A 23,423-nucleotide genomic window follows, 5' to 3' on the forward strand; every position below is an offset into this window, starting at 1 on the left:
CGACAGAGCAAGACTCCTTCTCAAAAAAACAAACAAACAAAAGAATACCCAAGAGCAGTTTTGTCTTTCCCAAGGTCACCTCTGGTCTTCTAGTTTTCCTGACTCCTCATTCTATTTAGAAAGAGGAGAAAGGGAAAGCAGTTTTAAAACAAAAAATAAAAAATAAAAATAAATACACAAGTAGCTTCTCTATGATGAAAGCAGGTCATATATTTTCTTTCTTTCTTTCTTTTTTTTTTTTGGAGCCAGGGTCTTGCTCTGTGGCCCAGGCTGGAGTGCAGTGGCATAATCACTGCTCTTTGCAGCTTCAACCTCCTGGGCTCAAGCAATCCTCCCACTTCAGCCTCCTGAGTAGCTGGAATTACAGGCATGCACCACCACTCTTGGCTAATTTTTGAATGTTTTTGTACAGGCGGGGTCTCACTATGTTTCCCATGCTGGTCTTGAATTCCTGGGCTCAAGCTGTGTACTCCCAAAGTGCTGGGATTACAGGTATGAGCCACCATGCCATCTTTTTATTATTTATTTATTTATTTATTTTTCAGACAGAGTTTCACTCTTGTTGCTCAGGCTGGAGTGCAATGGCACAATCTTGGCTCACTGCAATCACCACCTCCCGGGTTCAAGTGATTCTCCTGCCTCAGCCTCCTAAGTAACTGAGACTACAGGCATGCACCACACCCAGCTAATTTTGTACTTTTAGTAGAGATGAGGTTTCACCATGTTGGTTAGGCTGTTCTCAAACTCCTGACCTCAGATGATCCACCCACTTTGGCCTCCCAAACTGCTGAAAATACAGGCGTGCGCCACTGCGCCCGGTCCCAATGTTTTATTTTCTAATGTCTTTCCACCTCACTATAGGTAGCCTTCTACTTTTATATACAATATATTTCTGTAAGTGTGTTTGAAGATCAAATGTGTGAAAATGGAAAATTAGATTAACATGTTATAGTAGGCTGAGTAATAAATTGCCCCCCAAAAAAGATGTCCACATCTTAATGCTCAGAATCTATGAATATGTTATCTTACACTGCCTAGGAAATTTTGCAGGTGTGATTCTATTAAGGCTTTGGAGGTTGGGAGATGATTCTGGATTATCCAGATGTGCCCAGTGTAATCACAGAGGTCCTTATAAAGAAAGAGTAGAGTCCCAGAGAAAACGCAAGGACGGAAGCAGAGGTCAGAGAGGAGAAAACATGGTACACTGCTGACTTCGAAGACTGAGAAAGGGGCCATAAGACAAGAAAAGTCGGTGGCCACTAGAAGCCAGAAAAGGCAAGAAAACAGATTCTTCCTTGAGCCTCTGGAAGGAACGCAGCCCAACAGACCTATTTCAGACTTCTGACCTCCAGAGCTATAAGCTAATACATCTGTCATATTTTAGCCATTCAGTTCATGGTAACTTGTTATGGCAGCAATAGGAAACTAATACTTATGTTTATGGGGGCCTAGGATCCCAGAGGAATGGTATATATTATAACATTTCTTAATTAAAATTTTCTCTGTTGCTGCTTTTTTTGGGAGCTGAAAGGTCCTGAACAGGTAAGAATCTTCACAGGTACCCAGATCCCAGGAAGCAGGAAGGCTGGGAGTGTGTCATGAAAGGAACCAAGTTAGGCTGCCTGCCTGTCACCCCAGGGCTTCAGGAAGTTAAGCTAGGTATTGCCAAACCCACCCCCAGTTCTGCTTCTCTCACGCCCACTGCCTTTCACCTACCCTGTTTAGACCACAGGCAATTCTGATTGTCAACCTGCCTCGTGCGGGTACCCTGGGGTGTGGACGTCAAAGGAGTTTGTCTTTCTCTGTCCCCACGCCAAGGGGTGCTCTGGCCTGAGATCCCCCATTGCACATAGCTGCCAGCAGAGCTACACCTGGTTAATTGCCCAGCAAACTGCCTTTGCTCCACGCCCATCTTTGAGGACTCTAAGGAGGGGAGAGAAGGGAAGGCAGGACTATGGGGTGATACCAGCCCTGCATGTGTTCCTTGTATGAGTCAGCAAGCTTGAGGGCCCCAGCACACCAGAGGCTTGGAGATGGGGGCAGCATGCAAAATACTGGTGGGCACAGGAGGCACAGGCAGGAACAGAGCACTGCCCTTCAAAGGTTTATAAACAAAGATACATACTTGTTTCCAGCCAGGTGCGGTGGCTCATGACTGTAATCCCAGCACTTTGGGAGGCCAAGGTGGGCGGATCACCTGAGGTCAGGAGTTTGAGACCAGCTTGGCCAACATGGTGAAACCCCATCTCTACTGAAAATACAAAAATTATTCTGATGTGGTGGTGGGCGCCTGTAGTCCCAGCAACTCGGGAGCCTGAGGTAGGAGAATTGCTTGAGCCGAGGTCACTCCGCTGCACTGTAGCCTGGGTGATGGAGTGAGACTCTGTCTCAAAAAAACAAAACAAAACAAAAAACAGATACATACTTGTTTCCATGCTCACCCTGAATTTCTGCTCAAAAAGTAATAGAAAGTGATCTAAACAACCAGCCCAGAATGCCTAGGGAACAAAGGCAGAATTCGGTTGATGGGGTTCGGTGTTGCCCCAGTCGGCTTCATAGCTAACCAATTTACTAAGTATGGCCTGAACACTTTAAATATAAAGATAAATTTGACAGCATTTTGTAAAGATGTGGTGTCAGGGTGTAGGCTGAATGATCTCTACCGTGAACTGGCTCAAACCGTAATCAAACCCTTTTTTCCCTAAATTTAATAATCCAGAAAGTCAGTTTCCTAATTCAAGTCATACTCTATTGGCATAAAGTTTTCATTTGTTTTGTGGTTGCTGACACTGGTATTAAATAGTTAATCCCTTTGTACTGAGCAGAGTGCTTTTGTTACATATTTTAGGCTCCTTATATTTTATTCTAAGAAACTCGGGTTTTTTTCCCAGTTGAGAAAAATGAGAATCTCAAATATTGAGACAAAACCTGGTTTTAGGAAAGGCAGAAGATAATAGGAAGAGCCCTGATTTTCTCATGGGAAGACCCCAGTTCTTCTCCCAGCTCTGCAGCTTCTTACACAGACACTGCTCAAACCAGTTAATCTTTCTAAGATCCTGTTTCCCCATCCATAAAGTGAAATAATCAGAGCCCTACCTCTTTTGGAATAAGTAAGGAGTACATGAAATATTCCATATGACATGCTCAGCATAATGCCTGCCACACACAAGTGTTCAAGTACTACTTAATTCTTGTTACTATATTTTTATCATTATTCGTATTTAACTATCTTGCTGAGTTGTTTGGAAGCCAAATGAGGTCATTGCCTCCAAACATTTATTAGAGTTATTGCTATGTGCTAAGCATTACAATAGGTGCAGGAGAATACAAATGTGAACGCCTGCAAGGAACTTACACAGAACTTACAAGGAAGTTACACAGAAAGGCACTAATTTGATAAAAATACAACTCTATAGCTCAAAATACAGATATAAATGTAAAATATAATTCCATAGCTCTACAGCGATAAGGAACTAATATCAACCTACCAGCAGTTCATCAAGCATAATTTGATTAACTACAGTAGGCGTCTTCCTAGGCTGCCTCATGGAGGAGATCTTATGAAAAATTAGAAGCCCGTGCTAATATAGTTTGTGTGAATATGGTCTTTAAGAGTTATTACGGCCAGGCGGGGCACCGTGGCTCAACCCTGTAATCCTAGCACTTTGGGAGGCCGAGGCAGGCAGATCACTTAAGGCCAGGAGTTCGAGACCAGCCTGGCCAACATAGTGAAGCCTCATCTCTATTAAAAATACAAAAAATTAGCCATGTGTGGTGGCAGTCGTCTGTAATTCCAGCTAAATGAGAGGCTAAGGCAGGAGAATCGCTTGAATATGGGAGGCAGAGGTTGCAGTGAGCCGAAATCTTGCAACTGCACTCCAGCCTGGGCAACAGCACAACACTCCGTCTCCAAAAAAAACAAAAAAATAAGTTCTTTATGGCCAGGCTGGGCACCATGGCTCACGCCTGTAATCCCAACACTTTGTGAGGCCGAGGCTGGCAGATCACTTGAGGCCAGGAGTTTGAGACCAGCCTAGTCAACATGGCAAGACCCCTGTCTCTACTAAAAAATACAAAAATTAGCTGAGTGTGGTGGCGGGTACCTGCAGTCCCAGCTACTCGGGACTGTAGCTGTAGTCCCTGCTACTCAGCTGAGGCAGGAGAATTGCCTGAACCTGGGAGGCAGAGGTTGCAGATCATGCCACTGCCCTCCAGCCTGGGCAACAGAGTGAGACCCTGTCTCAATAAATAAATAAACATAAAACCGCATAGATAATTAGCTAATTATTAGGAATCACAGGAAAAATCAACAGAAATACAAGCCATGACATGTTTATACACACATTTATAACCTAGTTAGCAAAATAATATTTCAGCACATGGGCGGTCCATGAGGAAATTTTTTAAAATATTTAAGCACATGAAACAACTAGACAACATTTCAAGAGAGTGTATAATTGGTGTGGTTTGTGTGTGGCATCAGAAGAGGGAGGTATCAATGGGAAGAGGGAGGTATCATCCACTGATCACCCTGGGTGCTTGGTTCTAAAATGACAGCAAAGCATATAAAGTGAGAATCATGATGCATAACTATGACTGATGATGAGTCATTTACTGTGGCCCTCCTAGAAATCCCCAAGCAAGCAAACTTGAAAACCTTTATTTAACCCTGCCTTCCATTCAAGCATTCATCCTACTTCTCTCCTTTAAAAAAAATAATAATAATAACAACATTGGGAGGGCACAGTGGCTCATGCCTGTAATCCCAGCACTTTGGGAGGCCGAGGTGGGCAGATCACCTGAGGTCAGGAGTTCGAGATGAGGCTGGCCAGCCTGGTGAAACCCTGTCTTTACTAGAAATACAAAAATTAGCCAGGCATGGTTTTGGGCGCCTGTAATCCCAGCTACTCAGGAGGCTGAGGCAGGAGAATCACTTGAACCCAGGAGGTGGAGGTTGCAATGAGCTGAGACTTCACCATTGCATTCTAGCCTGGGTGACAAGAGCAAAACTCTGCCTCAAAAAATAATAATAATAATAATTTTTTACTATAGGCGAGTGCCACTATGCCCAGCTTTACCTACTTATCTTTTTTAACTCACAGACTTTTCTTATAAAATAATGCATGCCCATTATATAAAATTCAGAAAACTCAGAAAAGTATCAAGAATAAAATATTGATAATTTAATATTATAGACATAAGTGCTACTAATATTTTGTGTTTTTTCTAGAGTTGTTTTTTTTTTTTTTTTCTTTTGAGATGGAGTCTCGCTCTGTCACCCAGGCTGCTCTGCCTCCTGGGTTCACGCCATTCTCCTCCCGAGTAGCTGGGACAACAGGTGCCTGCCACAATGCCCGGCTAATTTTTTTTTTTTTTTTTTTTTTTTTTTTTGTATTTTTAGTAGAGACGGGGTTTCACCACATTAGCCAGGATGGTCTGGATCTCCTGACTTTGGGATCCGCCCACCTTGGCCTCCCAAAGTGCTGGGATTACAGTCGTGAGCCACCGCGCCTGGCCTTTTCTAGAGATTTCTAAAAAATTTACAACTTCCACATAGGTAACTGATATGCCAACTGATATTTTACCCTGAACTTTAAGATTTAGAAAAGGTTGGCTTGAGCTTTCCCATATTTCACTGGGGTTGCAATTCATTCTCTAAGATTTCTTCAAATCCCCAGGGGTTTACAATCTCCTGGTCATTTCTGACTCTCGGTTCTGACTCCACTGAATTTAACTGTGTCTCATCTTTGCAAGTTGCTTTTTTCTCAACCAATCCAAAGGCAGAAGACCATTCTTTTTGCTTGGTGTTCCTCCCTTGAAACTGCTACAGAAGACATTTCTGTATTTAGCAGATCTTACTGAATGTCTGGGAAAATGGAGGTGATTTTTATATTGAATATATGAGACGTGAATATTAATATTCCTTTCCTAAAATATTTTGATTACTTCACCAAAAAGAGTTTCTTACCACTGCTCTCTACAGGATCCAGCCTTCTAACCTTACTGTTATTTAGAATTGGTCTGTCAAGTCACCACAAGAGTGAATTGGGATTTTGATTAGTTGTAGTAAACATTTAAATTAATTTGAGTCATTTTTTTAATAGTTTTTTTAAAAAACTTACATCTTTGGGGTACTTTGTTGGTAGAGGATAATATGATTTACAAAGAGTCAATGTTTTGCTTATTTGTTGTGTTTATTTTCAATAATTATACTCTTTCTTTTGTACTTAGGCGTTGAATTACAAGTTTCAAATCAATGTAAAATAATAGCAGTGATAATGGGCATCTTTGTCTTACATCCAAAATTTTTGTATAACAGCCGTCTCCATATCCTAATGCTACTTTTGGACTATCTTTAATTGGATGTCTTCCTCTGCCTTCCAACTAGAAATATATATCTTAAATTGCTATTGGATGCAATTGACAGCTCTTCCTTTCTTTGAACTCTCTCCTCCCTGGGCTTCCATGATGCCACATGGCCACAATTTTATTCTTTTCTCTCTTCATTCACACATCCAACTGTTTTCTTTCCTTTTCTCTCTCTCCTCCTTTCCTTCTTTCTTCTTCCATTTCTTCCTTCACTTATTCTGTTTATTGAACACATCTTCAACAAACATGCTTCCTCTTTTCTTTTCTCTAAGCCTTTACATTAAGGTACAGCTCTTTCTCATATCTACTGTATATACCTTTCCAGCTCTTGCCTTCTTGCCTATATTTAAATATTGTCGGCAACTCTGACTACTCTGTGAACAGCTCTGCTTGGACATTCCATAGGAAATGCTAATTCATGAGTCCAAAATTAAACTCTCCATTGTTCCTCAAGTCAGCTCATCTTCCAATTTCTCATTTCCCGCCCCCAAAAAATATTACATCTTAGAATCACTATTGACTTATTTTATCTACTTCTATGCTCATTCCTAACTCTACGCCTTGGTGCATGCTGCTGTGCCCAGCCTAGAATACCTTTTTGCTCCCTTCTATTTGTCCAAATTTTACTCATCCTAAAAGGTAGGTTCAGGCTGGGTGCAGTGGCTCACCCCTGTAATCCCAGCACTTTGGGAAGCTGAGGCGGGCGGATTATGAGGTCAGGAGCTCGAGACCAGCCTGACCAACATGGTGAAACACCATCTCTACTAAATATACAAAAATTAGCCAGACATGGTAGTGCGTGCCTGTAATCCCAGCTACTCAGGAGGCTGAGGCAGGAAAATTGCTTGAACCCGGGGGGCGGAGCTTGCAGTGAGCCGAGATCACACCACTGCACTCCAGCCTGGGTGACAGGGCAAGACTCCATCTCAAAAAAAAAACAAAAAAACTAGGTAGGTTCTTCCCTCCTCTGTGTGGCTGTGCATGATCCCTCCAGCCTGCATGCTTCTCCTCCTTTCTGCATTACCCCAGCACTGGCCTGTGTCAGTTGCCATGACCAGGGACACACCTAGGAACAGATGCAGGCTGAATTTGAAGCCAGGTCTGTTTGGCTCCAGAACCTGTGCCCTCAGCTTCCAGGCCTTGTCCAGCTCCCCTGACATATTCACTGCTTCCCATCCTTATGCCCAAAGAGGACTCAGGATAGGAGCCAAGTGCAGGTCCCTTGCAGTATTCTCCTTTCTGAACACCTTTAGAAGAACCACCACATTCAAAGAAATCATAGGGACTGGCTACGGTGACATCAAGGGCAATGCATGACCAGATAAATTCCTCTGGCAGTCATGAAAAAAGATGGAGCCAAAACCACCGGAGAAGAAGCTGTGATACAAGAGGCAGCACATGACGGAAGACAATCCTCTGGCAGCGAGGCCTGAGAGCTGTCTGCGTGAGCCAGGAAAAAGTTCCTGTCATGGTCAGAATCTAGTGTAACTAACTGTAAAATATGACCCAATGAAGAGGTGTGTCAGCAACAGACAGAGGCCTCCTTCATGCTGCCCTTGGAGCAATGAACAAAGCGATAAAATTACACTCCAGTGCAAGGGTGAAAATAATAACTACTTCATAACCTTGTTTTATTTATTTATTTAGACGGAGTCTTGCTCTGTCGCCCAGGCTGGAGTGCAATAGAGATTAGCAGCTGGAAAGTTGAAGAGTTATACAAATATAACTTATAAAGCTGAGAAGGAGTACAAACTGTGGGTGAGAGTTCACAGAAGTTCTTTAACTAAGTGATATTTAAGATAAAACCTGGCCGGGCGCGGTGGCTCAAGCCTGTAATCCCAGCACTTTGGGAGGCCGAGACGGGCGGATCACGAGGTCAGGAGATCGAGACCATCCTGGCTAATATGGTGAAACCCCGTCTCTACTAAAAATACAAAAATCTAGCCGGGCGAGGTGGTGGGCGCCTGTAGTCCCAGCTACTCGGGAGGCTGAGGCAGGAGAATGGCGTAAACCCGGGAGGCGGAGCTTGCAGTGAGCTGAGATCCGGCCACTGTACTCCAGCCTGGGCGACAAAGCGAGACTCCGTCTCAAAAAAAAAAAAAAAAAAAAAAAAAAAAAAAAAAAAAAAAAAAAAAGATAAAACCTAAAAAATAATTTATCTGGCCAGGTACGGTGGCTCATTCCTGTAATCTCAGCACTTTGGGAGGCTGAGGCAGGTGGATCACTTGAGGTCAGGAGTTCAAGACCACCCTGGCCAACATGGTGAAACCCCATCCCTACTAAAAACACAAAAATTAGGCCAGGCGTGGTGGCTCAAACCTGTAATCCCAACACTTTGGGAGGCTGAGGCGGGTGGACCACCTGAGGCCGGGAGATCGAGTCCAGCCTGGCCAACATGATGAAACGCTGTCTCTACTAATAATACAAAAATTAGTTGGGCATGGTGGTGTACGCTTGTAATCCCAGCTACTCAGGAGACTGAGGCACAAGAATCGCTTGCACCCAGGAGGTGGAGTTTGTGGTGAGCTGAGATTGCACTCCAGCCTGGGCAACAAGAACGAAACTCTGTCTCAAAAAAAAAAAAAAAAAATTAACTGGACATGGTGGTGTGTGCTTGTAGTTCCAGCTACTCAGACAGCTGAGGCAGAAGACTCGCTTAAACCCAGGAGGCGGAGGTTGCAGTGAACCAAGACTGTACTACTGCACTCCAGCCTGAGTGACGGAAGGAGACTGTCTCAAAAAAATAAAAGAATAACTTATCTATGTTCAAGCTGGTTAGGTTAAGCTAATATATTCCAGGTAAAATTCCAAGATGGAAGAAGAGTGGCTTCTTATTGGAAAGAACTGAGAGGACAATTTCTGGAACAGAAAGAATGGGATATGGAATAAGATATGTTGAACCTCAACAACTAGGCAGAGGGAGGATCACAAAGCATCTCATCAGTCTTAGGCTTTTACCGTAGAGGCAACAAGAAACCTTTCAAGAGTATAAGGAGAGATCGGGGGTGGTGGCTCACGCCTGTAACCCCAGCACTTCCGGAGGCCAAGACAAGTGGATCACTGAGGTCAGGAGTTCTAGACTAGCCTGGCCAACATGGTAAAACCCCGTCTCTACCAAAAATACAAAAATTAGCTGGGTGTGGTGGTGAGCAACTGTAATCCCAGCTACTTGGGAGGCTGAGGCATGAGAATCACTTGAACCCAGGAGGTAGAGGTTGCAGTGAGCCGAGATCACGCCACTGCACTCCAGCCTGGGCCACAAGAGCAAAACTCCATCTCAAAAAAAAAAGAGTGTAAGGAGAGAATCAATGCAATCAAATGTGCTTTAATGGGAGGGTAAGAAGTTTTCACAGCAGTCTGCTTGAGAGATGATGGTAACTTGCACTTGGTGTGGTGACGATGATACAGGGAGGCAAATGGGTTGAAGATGTATTTAGAAGATAGAATAGAAAAGACTTGGTGATTAATTAATGGGGAGGGGGCACCATAAGGAAAAGGAAGTCATCAAGTAGTCAAGGAAAAGTCAACAATGACTCCTAGGTTTCTGGCTTGAGCAGCTGAGGGGATGGTGATGCCCTTTACTACAATGGAGGACAGGCTGGGCGCGGTGGCTCACGCCTGTAATCCCAGCACTTTGGGAGGCCAAGACGGGCAGATCACATGAGGTCTGGAGTCGAGGCCAGCCTGGCCAACATGGCGAAACCCCGGCTCTACTAAAAATACAAAAATTAGCCTGGCGTGGTGGCGGGCACTCCTAATCCCAGCTACTCGGGAGTCTGAGGCAGGAGAATCACTTGAGCCCGAGAGGCAGAGGTTGCAGTGAGCCGAGATTGCGCCACTACACTCCAGCCTGGGCAACAGAGTAAGACTCCGTCTCAAAAAATAAATAAATAAAACAAAATAAAATGGAGGACACTGAAGAAAATAAGAATTTGGGGATAGGAAGTCACTGAAGAAAGTAAGAATTTCCATTTTAGAAAATATCAAGCTTCTTCCCATTTATTTGCTGCCATAGCCTCATAATGATACAAGCAGTTACATGCATGGGATAAAATAATATTGGGATATTGTAAATTGAAATGAAGTCACCCTTTTCATCTTTTCTGCATGGACAAGACACTGTTTTTGGTTAAAAAAAAAAAAAAAGAAAGAAGAAAAAAGAAAAAAGAAAAGAAAGAAACAAAAAGAAAATTCTGAGCTTTGCATGCCTATTATGACACATGACGTGGACATTCCAGTTGACCACTGGATAGACAGTGATGAAGTTCTAAGAAAAGTCTTTGCTGGAGTAATCAATTTAAGAATCACCAGCGTGAAGATGGTAATGGGAGTCTCAAGAGTAAATGGGATCACCTGAGAAGAATTTGCAGCGTGACAAGAACAGAGGAACTCAGGATGCAGCCCTTAGGAATCCCAGCATGTAAAAAACAGTGCAGGAGGAGACTGAGGAGATAAACCACAGTAGACAGGTCACCAGGAGGACCCACCACAAAACCAGGGACAGAAGAGAGGTCATGAAGGGATGATCGGTTGTGTCAAACATTACTAAGACATCGAGATTTAAATCCAGATTGAAGTGTACGTTAGATTTACTAGCATGGAAATCTTTTTAAATCTTAATACGAACATAGTACTCAAATAACTAAGTCAAAGTTCTCTCAGGTAGCCTCTTGATCCCAGTCCACTTGTTTTGGGAACCAGGCTATGCTTGCTTCCTGGGGTGGAATTAAAAGTCAGTATGGGTGGCACTTTGGGAGGCTGAGGCAGGCGGATCACCTGAAGTTGGGAGTTCAAGACCAGCCTGACCAACATGGAGAAACCCCGTTTATACTAAAAATACAAAATTGGGTGGGTGTGGTGGTGCAAGCCTGTAATCCCAGCTACTTGGGAGCCTGAGGCAGGAGAATTGCTTGAACCTGGGAGGCGGAGGTTGCGGTGAGCCGAGATCATGCCCTTACACTCCAGCCTGGGCAACAATAGCGAACTCCATCTTAAAAAAAAAAAAAAAATCAGTATGGGTGCTATGACCACAAGAAATCTACCCACAGGAAAAAGGCATGTGAGGGGAAATGGAGCATGTGAACAATTTATATAGAGGCATTACAGGCAGATTTTATATATCATTTTCTTTTATTATTTTTTTAATACTTTTTAAATGTTGAGGATTTGGAAACTCTTTTTTTCTTTTTTTTGAGATAGCATCTTGCACTGTTGCCCAGGCTGTAGTGCAGTGGCACAATGACTGTTCACTGCAGCCTCAATCTTAGAGGCACAACTGATCCTTCCACCACAGCCTCCCAAGTAGCTAGGACCACAGGCGTGCACCACCATGCCCCACTAATTTTTTTTTTTTTTTTTTGTAGAGTTAACATCTCCCTATGTTGCCCAGGCTAGTCTCAAACTCCTGGGCTCAAGTGATCCTCCCATCTCAGCCTCCCAAAGTGCTGAGATTACAGACATGAGCCACTGCACATAGCCAGAGTTTCTTTAAAAGTATGTAAAAATGTTTATGGATTATACTTTGGTGGGGGAAAACAATATTCTCAGGAAACAGAAATATGGAGGCTGAATTGGAAAGTGAAGGATGCAAAGGATGACAAAATACGACATTAGGAATAGAGTTCTTTGGACAGGACACATTTGGCCACAAGGGATAGAAAGAGTAAAGGCTGTGCTAGATGGAAACCTGTGACCAGGAGAAGTTGCGAAAGTGTTTAATGTTGATGCGAAAAGCTGGCAGAGAGGGCAAGACTGGAGTCACACAGAGTGCAGAAGACACAGTGAGCACAAAGTTCAGAACCCAGAATGGAGACACGCCCCCTTCATCGGTCCAGGGCGAAGGGAAGGCAGTTCAGGTGCAGCAATTTGGGCGCCGGAAGTTGACAGTGGCTCAGACAATCACTAGTTTATGAAGTTGAAGGCAAGATCCCTAGCAAGAATAAGAGGGCAGAGCAGGTAGTCAAGGAATAAAGAGGGTGGAGAAGTGTTGGAATATGTTTCTTTTTTTTTTTTTTTTTTTTGAGGCAGCTTCTCATTGTGTCACCCAGGCTGGAATGCAATGGCACAATCTCGACTCACTGCAACCTCTGCCTCCCAGGTTCAAGTCATCCTCCCACCTCAACTTCTTGAGTATCTGGGACTACAGGCACATGCCACCATGCCAGGCTAATTTTTGTATTTTTTTGTAGGGAGAGGGTCTCACTGTCCTACCCAGGCTGGTCTCGAACTCCTGGACTCAAGCTATCCACCTGACTCAGCCTCCCTAAGTGTTGGGATTACAGGCGTGAGCCACTGCACGCGGCCTGGAATATGTTTCAAAGAACTTTTTATTAATAAACATGGTTCGATTCTGAGGAGCTGTAGTTTTTACTATGCATACACTTTGCAATTAAGTAACACATATTCAGGAGCCTTAACATGGTTTACGTTAGACACTAGAGATCAATTAAGAAATTGTCCCAAAGGATTATAAATCATGCTGCTATAAAGACACATGCACACGTATGTTTATTGCGGCACTATTCACAATAGCAAAGACTTGGAATCAACCCAAATGTCCATCAGTGACAGACTGGATTAAGAAAATGTGGCACATATACACCATGGAATACTATGCAGCCATAAAAAAGGATGAGTTTGTGTCCTTTGTAGGGACATGGATGCAGCTGGAAACCATCATTCTCAGCAAACTACCGCAAGAACAGAAAACCAAACACCGCATGTTCTCACTCATAGGTGGGAACTGAACAATGAGATCACTTGGACTTGGGAAGGGGAACATCACACACCGGGGCCTATCACGCGGAGGGGGGAGCGGGGAGGGATTGCATTGGGAGTTATACCTGATGTAAATGACGAGTTGATGGGTGCTGACGAATTGATGGGTGCAGCACACCAACATGGCACAAGTATACATATGTAACAAACCTGCACGTTATGCACATGTACCCCAGAACTTAAAGTATAATTAAAAAAAAAAGAAATTGTATCAGTATTAGGAGAGAATTAATGATTGTAATGAAATACATAAGACATTAATTACTGTTATGATAACTTTTGATTCATATATAATTACGTTTTTAATACTTGAAATTATATTTTTTAAACTTCACATAAAACTGTCACAATTTTATGTTGGACCTATACTAAAAATGCTCTTTTTATCAAGAAAATTTCGGTGGGTTTTGCTTCCTGTCTTTTTGCAGTATTTGATTAACTTTTCTTCCATTTTCTGATCTACCTAATACAATAAACATTTTTGTATATCCATTCCTTAAAATATAGACATTTTCTACACCTTCTATCCTTCTGAATAAACTACTATTAAAACAATAGTACTTTCTCCTCCCAACACTAATTTTCTCTTTGTTTAACAATAACAACTAATAATGTGCATTGTCTTCACTTTTTCAAAGTGCATTCACAGACATGATCCTATTTATCACCATAACAACACTATAACTTATGTATTATGGTCATAATTTCATACGTAAAGAAACCAAGATTACTTCCTCAAAATCACCTGACTAGGAAAAAGCAAAGCTTGAAACCATAAAAAAGAACAAGATCATGTCCTTTGTAGGGACATGGATGGAGCTGAAGGCCATTATCCTTAGCAAACTAACACAGGAACAGAGAACCAAATACAGTATGTTCTCACTTATAAGTGGGAGCTAAATGATGAGAACACATGGGCACATAGAGGGGAACAACACACACGGGGGCCTTTTGGAGGATGAAGTGGGAAAGGAGGGAGAGGCTCAGGAAAAAATAACTAATGGGTACAAGGTTTAACACCTGGGTGATGAAATAATCTTTGCAACAAACCCCCATGACACAAGTTTACCTATGCAACAAGCCTGCACTTGTACCCCTGACCTTAAAATAAAAGTTAAAAAAAAAAAGCTATGATTTAAATCCAAATCTTCTGATTCTTCAACTCAAATGCATTTATTTCCACTATCCCAGTGTTTCCTAGGTGGCCTATGAAGAAATATATTTTATTTAAATTGTTACAGATTTTAGTGTAACTTCACACAAATCATTTAAATAATATGGTGATCAGTTTAACTACAGCCATATATCCCGTAATTATGGGGATATGTTCTGAGAAATGTGCCTTTAGGCAACTTTGCCATTGTGTGAGCATCATAGAATGTACTTACACAAACCTAGATAGTAGAGGCTATTACACACCTCGGCTGTATGGTATAGCCCAGGCGTCCCCAACCCCTGTATCGCAGACAGGTACTGGTCCATGGCCTGTTAGGAACTGGGCCGCACAGCAGGGAGTGAGCAGCAAGTGAGCACGTGAGGCTTCATCTGTCTTTGCGGCCTCTCCCCATTGCTTGCATTACCTCCTGAGCTCCAGCTCCTGTCAGATCAGCAGCAGCATTGGATTCTCATAGGTGTGCAAACCCTCTTGTGAACTGTGCATGCGAGGAATCTAGGTTGTGCGATCCTTACGAGCCTGATGATCTGAGGTGGAACAGTTTCATCCCAAAACCATCCCCTTACCCCACCCCATCTGTGGAAAAATTGTCTCCTGTGAAAGTGGTCCCTGGTGCCAAAAATGTTAGGGCTGCTGGTATACCCTATAGCTTCTTTTTTTTTTTTTTTTTTGAGACGGAGTCTCGCTCTGTCACCCAGGCTGGAGTGCAGTGGCGCGATCTCGGCTCACTGCAAGCTCCGCCTCCCGGGTTCACGCCATTCTCCTGCCTCAGCCTCCCGAGTAGCTGGGACTACAGGCGCCCACAACCGCGCCCGGCTAATTTTTTGTATTTTTAGTAGAGACGGGGTTTCACCGTGGTCTCGATCTCCTGACCTTGTGATCCGCCCGCCTCGGCCTCCCAAAGTGCTGGGATTACAGGCGTGAGCCACCGCGCCCGGCCTACCCTATAGCTTCTAAACTACAAACCTATACAGCACGTTACTGTACTGACTGTAGGCAATTGTCACATGATGGTAAGTACTTGTGTATCTAAACTTATCTAAACATGAAAAAGGTACAATAAAAATACAGTATGGGCTGGGCGCAGTGGCTCACACCTGTAATCTCAGCACTTTGGGAAGCTGAGGCAGGTGGATCACCTGAGGTCAGGAGTTCAAGACTGACCTGGCCAACATGGTCAGGTCATCTCTACTAAAAATACAAAAATCAGCAGGGCCTGGTGGTGCACGCCTGTGATCCCAGCCACTCAGGAGGCTGAGGCAGAAGAACTGCTTGAACCCGGGAGGTGAAGGTTGCAGTGAGCCGAGATTGTGCCACTGCACTCCAGCCTGAGTGACAGAGCAAGATTCCATCTCAAAAAACAAAAACAAACAAACAAACAAACAAACAAAAAACACAGTATAAAAGATAAAAAATGGTAGACTTCTATAGGGCACTTACTATGAATGGAGCTTGAAGGACTAGAAGTTTCTCTGGGTGAGTCAGTGAGTGAATGGTGAGTGACTGTGAAGGCCTAGGACATTACTGTACACTCTTGTGGACTGTATAAACACTGTACATTTAGGCTACACTAAATTTATAAAAATATATTTTCTTTCTTCAGTAAAAAGTTAACCTTAGCTTACTGAAACTTTTTACTTGATAAACTTTTTAATTAACTTTTTTATTCTTTTATAATAACTCTTAGCTTCAAACACATTGTACAGCTATACAAAAATATTTTCTTTATATTCTTATTCTATAAGCTTCTTTCTATTTTTAAAGTGTTTTTACTTTGTACATTTTTTGTTAAAAATGAAGGCACAAACATACCTACTGGCCTAGGCCTACACAGGGGCAGGATCATCAATATCACTGTCTTCCACCTCCACATCCTGTCCCACTGGAAAGTTTTCAGGGGCAGTATCATGCATGGAGCTGTCATCTCCTAGGATAACAATGCCTTATTCAGGAATACCTCTGAAGACCTGCCTGAGGCCCTTTTACAATTAACTTTCTAAAGATATATGTAGGAGAACTACCTCTAAAACAATTATTAAAAGTATAGGCCAGGCATGGTGGCTCATGACTGTAATCCCAGCAATTTAGGAGGCCGAGGTGGGAGGACTGCTTGAGACCAGGACTTCGAGATCAGTCTGGGCAACATAACAAGACCCCATCTCTAAAAAAAATTTTTTTAAATTAGCTATAGTCCCAGCTGCTTGGGAGGCTGAGGTGGGAAGCTTGCTTGAACCTTTAAGCAGTGAGTTCAAGGTTGCAGTGAGCATGCTTGTGACACTGCACTCCAGCCTGAGTAACAGGACAAGACCGTGTCTCTTAAAAATAAAAAAAATTATATACATACACATACATATATATATATATATATAAAATTTAACACTGCAGCTAAAAAAATAAAAAAAAAACTTAAAGAAAATTTAGGCCAGGTGTGGTGGCTCACGCCTGTAATCCCAGCACTTGGGAGGTCAAGGCAGATGGATCTCCTAAGGTCAGAAGTTTGAGACCAGCCTGGCTAACAGGGTGAAACCCCATCTCTACTAAAAATACAAAAATTAGCTGGGTATGGTGGTGTGCACCTGTAGTCCCAGCTACTCTGGAGGCTGAGGCAGGAGAATAGCTTGAACCTGGGAGTCGGAGGTTGCAGTGAGCCAAGATCGTGCCATTGCACTCTAGCCTTGGCAACAAGAGTGAAACTCCATCTCAAAAAAACAAAAAAACTCTATTTGGGACCACCATCATATATGTGATCCATCATTGATGAAAACATCATTATGTGTCATGTGGCTATAAAAGTAGTAAGTAAATAATAATAGAGATAATACGTAGATTTGGCAAAATTCATGAATTTAGATATGTATGAATGACATTTTCATACCCTTCTTAATCAAATCTTCATATTCACTGAAAGATGGGCAAAAACCAGGGGTAATTGTCCCATTTTAAGATAAAGAACAAGGCAATGGATGGCTGTGACATTAGCTAGGCTAAGTCTTCCTTTAACAAAATTTGATATTTAAATCCAACTCCCTCCCTCCCTAAAAAAAAAAAAGAGGAGGGGGGAGGAATTATATTACTATATGAAATAAACTTTCAGTGGCTGGGAACGGTGGCTCACACCTGTAATCCCAGAACTTTGGGAGACTGAGATGGGAGGATTGCTTGAGCCCAGAAGTTCAAGACCAGCCTGGGCAACATGGCAAAACCCATGTCTCTACCAAAAATACAAAAACTAGCCAGTCTCATAACTCGGTCAATACATTTTAAAATGACCCAAAAGATCATTTCTTTAATTTCACTTGTTAATTTTTATCTATTTAAAATGTTATCAAATTTTAAATTTTATCTATTTGCTCTCAGACAAATCTTAAACTCTAGAAATTAATTTTCTAAATCTATAAAGTAAAGGCCAGGTGCAGTGGCTCACACCTGTAATCCAGCTACTTGGGAGGCTGAGGGACAAGAATCACTTGAACCCGGGAGGTGGAGGCAGCAGTGAGCCAAGATTGCACCACTGCACTCCAGCCTGGGTGACACAGCAAGACCCTGTCCAAAGAGAAAAAAGAAAAAAAAAGGAAATCTAAAAAATAAAAAGTTTTGACTTTGTCATCCCCAATGTCCTCTTCATTTCTAAAAACAGATACTTTTATTCTTCAAGATGCTAATAATATTTATATGTATGTCAGTGATATATAGATTGCATAAATTAGATATATTGTTAAGGACCTAATGCTAAGATCAAGAATTGTTTCCAATTGTTCTTTTTTTCTTTTGAGACAGGGTCTCATTCCATCACCCAGGCCGGAGTGCAGTGGCACGATCACAGCTCACTGCAGCCTCGACTTCCCAGGTTTAGGTGATCCTCCCAATTCAGCCTCCCAAGTAGCGGGACCATCAGTGTTCACCACCACGCCCTGCTAATTTTTTTGTATTATTTTGTAGACATGGGATTTTGCCATGTTGCCCAGGCTGGTCTTGAACTCCTAGACTCAAGTAATCTGCCTGCCTCAGCCTCCCAAATGTTCCCAATTGTTCTAATTCAGCACAAGCATTTCAATTTGTAGTCTTTGTTCTAAAAGAAACTGGCTTAATCGACCTATTTCAAATAATAGGAAGGGAGCAATTATTAATGTATAGCACTTTAAATGGTAACCCAGAAAATCAACATACATTTCTGGAGCAACTATTCTAGCGGGATATTCTTGGGGGGATACAAAGAGATCGTCTTGTGTTTAATAAACTCAAGGACAATTGGAGAAACAATACCAAACCCACGAAAATGTAAATTGCTGATTCAAGTGTAGAGTTGGAAAGGAAGGCCCTTTGATCTCATCTAGTCACAGATTGACAGAATATTAGATCTGAAAAGGACCTAGGGGAGGGATCTATCCCATCCCTTCCCAGTACCACTCCTAATTTGTGGGTGAGCAGACCAAGAGCCAGAAGGAAGAGATCATTTGTCAGACAGGGAGTTAATGACAGAGCAGGGATTAGAACTCTGTTCGAGAGGCCGGGCGCGGTGGCTCAAGCCTGTAATCTCAGCACTTTGGGAGGCCGAGAGGGGCGGATCACGAGGTCAGGAGATCGAGACCATCCTGGCTAACACAGTGAAACCCCGTCTCTACTAAAAAATACAAAAACTAGCCGGGCGAGGTGGTGGGCGCCTGTAGTCCCAGCTACTCGGGAGGCTGAGGCAGGAGAATGGCGTAAACCTGAGGAGCTTGCAGTGAGCTGAGATCTGGCCACTGCACTCCATCCTGGGCGACAGAGCGAGACTCCGTCTCCAAAAAAAAAAAAAAAAAAAAAAAAAAAAGAACTCTGTTGGAGAGCCCCAGTAGGTGAGTTAATTGGAGTGGAGAATTCAGGTTAAAGAATAGTAGCAGATGTGGGACATGGTTGTGGAGACCTTTCTGCATCATACCTGAGCACTGAGAAGCTACAGAAGGTCTTTATGGTACTGCAGGTACACAATTAAGATTAAATAAGGCCGGGCGTGATGACTCCTGCTCATGCCTGTAATCCCAGGACTTTGGGAGGCTGCAGTGGGCAGATCACCTGAGGTCAGGAGTTTGAGACCAACCTGACCAACATGGAGAAACCCCGTCTCTACTAAAAATACAAAAATTAGTCGGGCATGGCAGCGCTACCTGTAGTTTCAGCTACGCGGGAGGCTGAGGTAGGAGAATCACTTGAACCCAGGAGGCAGAGGCTGCAGTGAGCCGAGGTCCCACCACTGCACTCCAGCCTGGGCGACAAAGCCAGACTCTGTCTTAAATAAATAAATAAATAAAAATTAAATTTATTGTTTATAAGGTTTTATTAAAAATTGAGTTTAACATTAAAAGTACACTAATACAAAGGAAAATTTTTTGTTTTCTATTTTGAACAAGACTGTCATGCAATATTGAGAGATAGTGAAAGATTTTTGTTTGCCTTTTGAGTAAATGGAAAGAAAAAAGGGAAAAGCGGGAAGAAAGAAGAGACGGATTCAGCTGGCCTCATGGTGTCTTTCTTGGGTTTTGTTTGAAAAGCTGAGTCCCGTCTCTATCAGAGTAAAGGTTTTTCCCTTTTGAAATGTTTTGAGTTATCACTTTGGCTAAATGAATGACCTGTGATCCCATTTTGGGAAAAGTGTGTGAAATCTTTGAGATTTGACAAACTTTCCAAAAATCAAAATTTCAAATTCTAAATTCAGCCCTATTGTACTCATTAAGCTTTTAGATACTAAGTCCCCTGAAGTCCAAAGAGACATTTGGCTTATTTGGTGTGTTAAAATTATATAAAGGAAGGATCGAAGATGGCAGAGTGAGGCATGCCGCTGTAAACCAGCCTCCAGGCTGGAGGCAGGCCAGCCCCCCGAGAGGCCTCGCGCATCTGTTGGACCATGCCCGGAGAAGAAAAAAAGAGATGGGCCAGGGGAAAGGAATTAAAGCAACATTCTTTCTGCCTCCCTTTCAGAGGGGAGTGATCATCTACACTTATAAAGCAAAGGTCTTAAGTTCCTTAATCACAGGAAGAATATTTTCCTTGACCTTTAGGTGCTTTTATATTCATCTCAAAAACAAAATTCTGATCTCAGGACTTGGCGAACCACTGCCAAGGAAGAAATTCTGATCTCAGGACTTGTCAAACCACTGCTGAAGCTTCACTTCTACACAGAGGCTTTCCTTACCGGAACCCCAGACCAGCTGAGCGATTATAAGGTGTTTGCAAAGAAGACAGCTCTATGGCAAGATGACGATGTTCATTCCCAGCACAAAGGAGAGTACAGGAATGCAGCAGGGGAGCAGCTTCCCCTTTCTTCCCAAACTACACCTTCCAGTATGGCTTTAGTATTTGGCTTTTTGTTACAATTTCGATAAGGAAGGTCAAACCAAGTATAAAGGACTATTGAACATCACACCAGTTCATCACCCCTAGTTCATTGGTACAAATTATCAAGAGTTGTCTATATTTAAAAAACCATACAACCATCAAAAAAATTATATACGAAGCACTGTCAAGTAGGAAATGGTGTTTGACTTTCTTTTTTTTTTTTTTAGACCAAGACTCACTCTGTCTGTTGCCCAGGCTGGAGTGAAGAGGCACGATTTCAACTCACTGAAACCTCCACCTCCCGGGTTCAAGCAATTTTTCTGCCTCAACCACCCAAGTAGCTGGGATGACAGGCACCCACCACCAAGCCCAGCTAATTTTTGTATTTTTAGTAGCGACAGGGTTTCACCTCGTTGACCACAGGCTGCTCTTGAACTTCTGAGCTCAGGTGATCCTCCCAGCTTGGCCTCCCAAAGTGCTGGGATTACAGGCATGAGCCACTATGTCCAGCCTGTTTGGTTTTCTTTAGGCTGTATTTGTATGAACACGTTATTGGTGTGTGTTCCAGAATTGGGCAAAACTCCTTTAATTCCGATATGACTTAGTGTATGTCATCAGTAATAATTATAATTGTAATGGTAAATGTCATATGTCACAAAAATAATCAAACTTCCTTGTCAATTGTGTTCTTAACCATGGCCATTCTGAGACTTATGTTATCACCAATTATTTTACTTTGATATAATGAGCACGATTTCGGCTCACTGAAACCTCAACTTCCCGGGTTCGAGTGATTCTTGTGCCTCAGCCCCCCGAGTAGTTGGGATTACAGTTGTGTGCCACCATGCCCAGCAAATTTTTGTACTTTTAGTAGAGACGAGGTTTCACCATGTTGGCCAGGCTAGTCTCAAACTCCTGACCTCAGGTGATCCACCTGCCTTGGCCTCCCAAAGTGCTGGGATTACAGGCGTGAGCCACCGTGCCCAGCCTGATACTTTTTAAAAACGTGGTTTTATAATCAGCTATAGGACTTTGACAGGCGCTTTTGAATGCAGACTTTTGGCCTTGTTTTTGTTTTTGTTTTTGTTTGAGACAGGGTCTCACTCTGTCGCCCAGCATGGAGTGTAGTGGTGCGATCTTGACTCGCTGCAGCCTCAACCCCCCAGGCTCAAGCAATCCTCCTACCACGGTCTCCTGAGTAACTGGAACTACAGGCACATACCACCATGCCTGGCTAATTTTTTGTGGGTTTTTGTGGGTTTTTTTGTAGAGACAAGATTTTGCCCTGCTGCCCAGGCTGGTCTTAAACTCCTGAGCTCAAGTAATCCTCCAGTCTCAGCCTCCCAGACTGCTGGGATTGCAGGCATGTGCCATTGTGCCCAGACACAGGTTCTTGATAACTTTGGAAATTGTGTTATTGGAATAGAAAAACAAAAACAAAAACAAAATTTCCAGGAATCTCATGGAAAGTTGATGTGTTCATGAGTATCAAGCAGAACAGAAGTTAATTGCATGGACTGAACTAGTAGGAGACTGAAATAATCGATTTTTTTTTTTTTTTTTGAGACAAAGTCTAGCTCTGTCGCCCAGGCTGGAGTGCAGTGGTGCAAGCTCTGCTCACTGGAACCTCCATCTCCCAGGTTCAAGCAATTCTCCTGCTTCAGCCTCCCAAGTAGCTGGGATTACAGGCGCCTGCGGCCAGGCCCAGCTAATTTTTGTATTTTTAGTAGAAACAGGGTTTCACTGTGTTGGACAAGCTAGTCTTGAACTCTTGACTTGGTGATCCGCCTGTCTTGGCCTCCCAAAGTGCTAGGATTATAAGCATGAGCCACCATGCCTGGCAATAATCTACTTTTATACCTGTTCTTCGATACCCGGTTAGTTAATACCTGTTATTGGATACCCAACCCATCGATTATTTTTGTTTCATTTTTCAAAGTCACAAAAACTTTCATTTTGTGCTATTTACAGCTTTTAATAATTTTTTTCTTTCACTTTGATGCTCAGGCTGGAGTGCCAAATAACCTGGACTGCAGGTGCCCACCACCGCACCGGCTAATTCTTGTGTTTTTAGTAAAGACAGGGTTTCACCATGTTGGCCAGGCTGGTTTCAAACTCCTGACCTCAGGTGATCCACCCAGCTCAGCCTCCCAAAGTACTGGGATTACAGGCATGAGGCACTGTGCCTGGCCAGCTGTTAACTATTGAGTAAAATTTACTCCTGTGAGCAAAATTTAGAGTGTATTTCTCTCTATGGAATCTCTCCAGAATTTGGAAACTCTGAGTATTCTTAACTTATAGCAACACAGTCATTTGCATAAGTTCAATAAGAATCAGTTTTCCTTATTGAGCAGAGTCCCATGAGGGGAAAAAAAGAATCAGTTTTCTTTTGTAACCGGACACAATTGGAGACTATGGCTATTTCACCAAGGTGTTGACTAGAAAAACATGTTTTCAGACTGTTTTGAGGAACTGAAGTTGACCTATAGAGATGATAAAAGCCTTTTTGGAAAACTGGCCTTGTACTATGTTTTGTACTGGATTTCTGACCTGTGGTAAATAAAAAATGTCACTTCTGACAGGCCCAGGAAGCCCAAGCTATTCTGAGACCTCGAGGAGAGGAATACACTCAATTCATACAGGTATCTGCAGGCAGAAATAAATCCTTAGCTGGCTCAAGAGGTTTTCAAAAGGTCTAATTTGAGATTTCTTATGAAAGAGTTCCTGCAAAGCCAATTTTTTTAAAAAGTGCCTATATGGCAAATAATTATTCCTTTTGTACTTTATACAA

General features: G+C 42.7%; 1 non-coding gene across 1 annotated transcript; it reads left to right on the forward strand.

The window, feature by feature from the left end:
• The first annotated feature begins 10,360 nt into the window (after positions 1-10,360).
• On the forward strand, positions 10,361-10,491 carry LOC126961920 (small nucleolar RNA SNORA20). Its single transcript, XR_007728500.1, has one exon. It is a non-coding gene; the product is annotated as a small nucleolar RNA SNORA20 (small nucleolar RNA).
• The last annotated feature ends 12,932 nt before the right edge of the window (positions 10,492-23,423 follow it).

Source organism: Macaca thibetana, chromosome 8 (genome assembly GCF_024542745.1).
Source record: "Macaca thibetana thibetana isolate TM-01 chromosome 8, ASM2454274v1, whole genome shotgun sequence".
Taxonomy (NCBI): Eukaryota; Metazoa; Chordata; class Mammalia; order Primates; family Cercopithecidae; genus Macaca; species Macaca thibetana.